The 5,465-nt window shown below is 33.3% G+C and overlaps 1 protein-coding gene across 1 annotated transcript in view; it reads left to right on the top strand.

Moving 5' to 3' along the window:
• Positions 1-5,465, top strand: part of LOC118746191 (SPRY domain-containing protein 7) — a 75,755-nt gene that overhangs the window by 68,633 nt on the left and 1,657 nt on the right. The gene's annotated exons all lie outside the window — the stretch shown is intronic.

Below are 5,465 nucleotides of genomic sequence, written 5' to 3'. Positions count from 1 at the left end.
GAGAAAGTTCGGAGAGATAGCCGTTTACTTTCGAACACAGGTCATCATTTTTTCGTCGTTTGATTTGGTTCTGCACTTCACAGAGGCTTTTTCGTAATTAAGAAAAACCAAGAACAGAAAAAAATAAAAATCATGTGTCGCACTGACGGTATTCGCACTCCGAACAGCAGGCACTTCTGCACGTTGAGCCACTGCCATACATACGGATTTTTCTGAAATATTCAACTCGAGTTACATTTCTTACAATCGGCTTATTAACCATAGAGAAACAAGTATTCTTTTTCGCAGTGACGTCATTTTTTCGCCGCCATGTGAGTGAAACCGAATGAAACCATGTGTATGAATGAAACAACCGATTAAAAAATTACATTATCAACTTTTTTTTTCTCAAATGGAATTACAAATACGCGGTTGCCGTGGTGGGTAATCTGTTTAGTTGGTTCATGGCATTATTTCTAAAAGCGTCATTTTTTATTTTAAGCGTGGGAATAGCAGGGTTACATTGCCGTCTTAAGAGCGTGTCAGACCGGACAATGCAGTGGACTGTCAAATTGAGAAATTTCAGAAAGTAGTTGCATGAACAGTGGCACCTTGCATGTAAAGTGCCTTTCGAAAGAATGTTTTTTTATTTCCGAAAGGCGAATTGCAGGGAAAATTTATGAAATCGCTTTTTTTACACGGCGGGTGAATATTTCTCGATCTTAAAATGCAACCGTGAGCCGTTAAAATAAACAAATTTATAAGAGCAAGATAACGAAAAATAAATGGATTTAAAAAAACATATGAAATGGGTCGATACTATCGATAGTCACCCTTAAGACTACCGTAAAACATCGATGGACTTGACTATCGATAGTTTGGCAGCTCTAGCTCAGTGTGCATACTTCATAAACCCTTTGTTAAGTAACATAACTGAGGATGAATTTACAATATCCGAAATACTCCTTTCTAAGAAAAGCGAAGAAGAGTTAAGAGTTTTTGGAAATGCAACATAAAGCTTGCAACTTGCAAAGTAGGAAAAGTTGAGAAAAGAAAATGACATTTCATCATGAGGGAAAGCTGCTAGTTTCTGATGGAAAAATTTTTGCCAACAGCAATTTGCCAACAAGAAAACAGCTGATCAAAAACAGCTGGTTGGAATTTGCGCAAAATCCCTAAACTTGATTTGATGGTTGGATGTTAAAAAAGTAAAATGCGACTAATTAGACTTGTAAGAAGTAAGTAATTATTCGTTTAGTCAGTGAACTGTGTCAGGATAAGACTTCAGGAATTGTTTTCTAACATATTCAATTTATACTTAAGAATTAAACAGTATTTCTATCAGCTCTTCGTCTGTCTTGCAAGTTTCTGCAAATTTTCTGTTCGCGTACTATTTTGGATATTTTTCTCTTGAACAGCTTTAATTGACGTAAAACCAGATATTGAAGATTTGGCCGAAGGGATCTTTTGAATTTTCTTTAATATCAATCTTACGTACGTTAGAATAATAATAGAATTAATGTTTTTCATTTCTAATAATATTTTTATTTAAAAATAAGATTTGTGTTTTTGTTGTTTTTTTGTGGCTCTTGCAGCATTTAGAATTTACATGTAGCTCTTTTCCGCATCCGCCTTGCCCACCCCTGATATATAAATATGTACATGCAAATAGAACTTGCACGTACTTTATTACTATCCTGCAAAAAATTGTAGAAAAAGAAAGTATTCCGAGATTAACTCAATCGGGAACAATTGGAAACTATGTCCAGGTAGGTATAATTGGTAATGAATTAGTTCCGTATTCATCACTAACGGGTACAGTTGAGGATTTAATGATATGTATGCGCTTAGTAAACGAAATCTCACGTGCGTCGTTGGCTTGCAGACAAAGTACTCGCTTAGAACTCCGGTTCGGACAACAGCTGCACTCTTAAAAGTGCATGTAAAACTACTACTGAAAAGTGTTTATTTTTCAACCAGAATCTGTTCAAGTATACGCACAAGATGTTCAAGATTTGATTTTGAACATGAGTTGTTTAAAATATACACATAAAATGTTTAAAATTACAAACATTTTGAAAGCGAGAATATATTTTTTTCATAAATTGCATTTTATTTACATAAAATTTACAAAGAACTCAGACATTTTCAACCGTCTTCAAAAAAGGGGAGGTTATTAATTCTTCGGAGTATTTTTACTTCTTTTATTTATTCCACCGCATAACTTTGCACCGCGTGAACCGATTCCAATGATTCTTTTTTTACCGGAAAGATGGTACCTTAAGGGTCGTCCCGTAATTGGGTTTAGGTCCGATCATTAAATCCTGAAAAAATTAACGGTTAAAGATGCACTCAACTTTCAAATGTGTTACAAAATGTTACAAAAGAATTTTAATATAAATAAATTAAATAATTTCACGAAATTTTTAGACTTTTTTATTCATTTACGTTGATTTCTGGTTTCTCATTTTTTAATACTTCGAATAACGAAAATTTAACTGAACTTGTATTTTTCGAAGTTGAGAAAATTAAATCTTCGAATGCTTATTAAGTACATATCAGTGGTAAACTTTTTTAGGCTGTAAAGTGCATATTTTTAGGACAATGTTTTCATTCGCAGTTAAACTTTAAAGAACTCTCAAGAAAAAAGAAAAATTCTTACAAAATGACGCGCAAGAAATGGAAAAAAAATTTTTTTCTATCAAAATTTCTTAAATCACAATAAATTTAACTCCAAAACCCACACCTTGTGTGCGCTACGTGACATATTTGATATGTAAAAGTAAACAGACAGTGTTTAATTTTGCACACACTAGGAGAGGAAACTGGTCACCTCTCTTTATATGCGTAAATTTAAACGAAATCTTTTTAGAGGAAGTTTTAAACGTTTTATGTGTAAACTGTGAAAAAGTGAACAATAAATGTTTAAAACTCAAAAAACGAATTTGAAATTTGTTCTACGCCACATATATGATAAGTAAAAGTAAGCAAGCAGTGTTTAATTTAATTAAAACGGTGTGTAAATTTGCATTCATTAAGAGAGGAAACTGGTTTTAGAGTGTGGTACAAATTTGTTTAGCAAGTAGTAGATTTTTATAACCGTTCGGATATAAAGATTCTTCCCTCTCTTCATAGGGCATGCACGAACAAAAGCGAAGGGTTCATTCCATATGGCATGATCAAAAATGGTATTAGTCGGATGTTCCTTTGCGATTGCCCCGAAGTCATCCCGGATTAGTCGCATTTTTTGTAGGGTACTTATTCACACATATATATACATATATTAAAGGAAATATTTACATTTGTACATAACGTGCTTAATGGAATTAGTTGAGGTTAAATATTCGCAGCCAGCGTACCAACGAATTGACATTCATATCTGTATGGATTTGACGCATTTATCTCTGTACTATTTGTGTGTCCATTGTATTTATCTCGCCGTGAAATTGCCATTTATGGCAGTGTGACTTGTAGATTAATTGCACTCAGCCGTCATTGTTGGCGTCAGGTGAGGTCATTCTAAAGTTGGTTAATTGATCATAGCGCACTATTAGCCATCACACAGTGTTTGGCGGTTTAAAATGAAAATTCGCAGATCGCGGTTCTGCTAAACTACGTAACTGGCATCTGTGCCAAAAATGAGATTTGCCTATCCATTCATGCCAAAATATCGTTATTTAGATATAAAAGGTGGATATAATCTATACATAGTATAAAGGAAAGTCGAGATTTTTTGTACGCGGTAATCTCGAAAACAACTGAACGTATTTTGACAAGATTTTCTCTAGTACACTCTGTATCGATAGGAGAGTGAGCTTTTTTTACTGAGAATTTTAATAGGGTTGCCAACTGTCTAAAAAACAATAAGATCCACACCGTTCGTTGGATTACAAAATGTGAGGTGTCAAATGAAAGCGATTGATCTCTAGAAAAGCACCAATGTCTTATTTATTGAATTGGGTTGCCACCTGTTAAGAAAATTACTATATTCAATTCTAATAAGCGTAGGCACCAGTTCTGCACCGTCACTGTCAAATAAAAAAGCGTAGCCTCGAGATATGTAGGCAATAATGTAATATTTTGATGAGCAGGGTTGCCACCTGTTTAAAAAATATAAGATCTTCACTGTTCGTCGGATTACAAAAAATGAGGTGTCAAATGAAAGGAATTGGCCTCAAAATAAGCACAAATTTTTATTTTTGAGTAGGGTTGCCACCTGTTAAATTACTTTATTCCATCTTAGTAAGCGAAGGTGTCAGTTCTGCACCGTCACCGTCAAACGAAAATACTTAGCCTCTTGGTATGAAACATTTTTTTTTTTGAGTAGTGTTGCCACCTTTGAAAAGTTATAGATCATCACTGTTCGTTTGATAACAAAGTGAGACACCAAAAGAAAGGGCGGGACCTTCGCATGTAAAAAATTGTATTTTTTAAGTAGGGTTGCCACCTATTTAAAATTGCTATCTTATCGTTACGTAGTATAAAGCAAAGGCAACATTTTTGACCACGCTTATCTCGAAAACTACTGAACGGATTTGGATAAGATTTTGTTTTATATATTCTGTATCGATAGGAGTATTATCTTTAGTGCTTAAGCCTAAGAACTTATAAGATCCTTGCGTTGAATTACAAAATGTGAGATTTCAAATGAAAACACTTGGCGTCTAGATTAGTGATGGGCACACTAACACTATCATATTTTGAATATGTGTTAGTGTCTTTTGCTGAGAGCGAACGACTCGGCCATTCAGTCGATTACTTCAGTTGAAACGAGGACGTTGTGCGCGCACGATTCTGGAATTTAAGAAAAGCGCAAGCGCAACCAGTGTTGTCACTTCAGAGACCAAATGATAGGTAGATTGTTAATAAAAACTGTGGCTAATCTCTAAAAAAGCATGGTAGAATTTTTGTAAACATTAACACATGTTATTGTGCGTCCAATTATTATTCATCACAAACAATAACCAATTATATGAAAAATACTAATTATTGAAACAAAATGAAGCATTATTGCATAAGTACAGAAGTCCATTATTTAAAAAAAACATAGCATGAAAACTGACTAATAATGTTTATAAACGTTAAGTCTCCATATATTTGTACAAACATTATTTTATAGTATCTACTTAGTTCAAACACGTACAGAATACATATATAATTATAAGAAAAACGTTAAAATATGCGTTATTATTTACATATTTTTGGGCACGAACTTTCCGTCAATAAATTTATGGCTTTATTCATAAAAAATAAAGTAGCTTTATAAAAGGTTTATAAATTGAAAAATTTATGAAAACGTCGATTTATTAAGCTCTTTAAACCTACTTCATTTTTTATGAATAAGGCCATTAAATTTTAAATAAAATTGATTTTCCAATGATAACACACTAAGACGATTTCTCTTAGAAAATTTAATTATATTCATTATTGAAAACAATTTTCCAGCACCAGCAGTGCAATCGTTTACGTATTTCATCACATAGATT

Source organism: Rhagoletis pomonella, unplaced genomic scaffold, assembly GCF_013731165.1.
Source record: "Rhagoletis pomonella isolate Grant_MI unplaced genomic scaffold, Rhpom_1.0 Rhpom_scaffold_00001, whole genome shotgun sequence".
In the NCBI taxonomy this organism is placed as follows: domain Eukaryota; kingdom Metazoa; phylum Arthropoda; class Insecta; order Diptera; family Tephritidae; genus Rhagoletis; species Rhagoletis pomonella.
The sequence above is the reverse complement of the archived record's forward strand: the minus strand, read 5'-3'. Positions and strand labels throughout refer to the sequence as shown.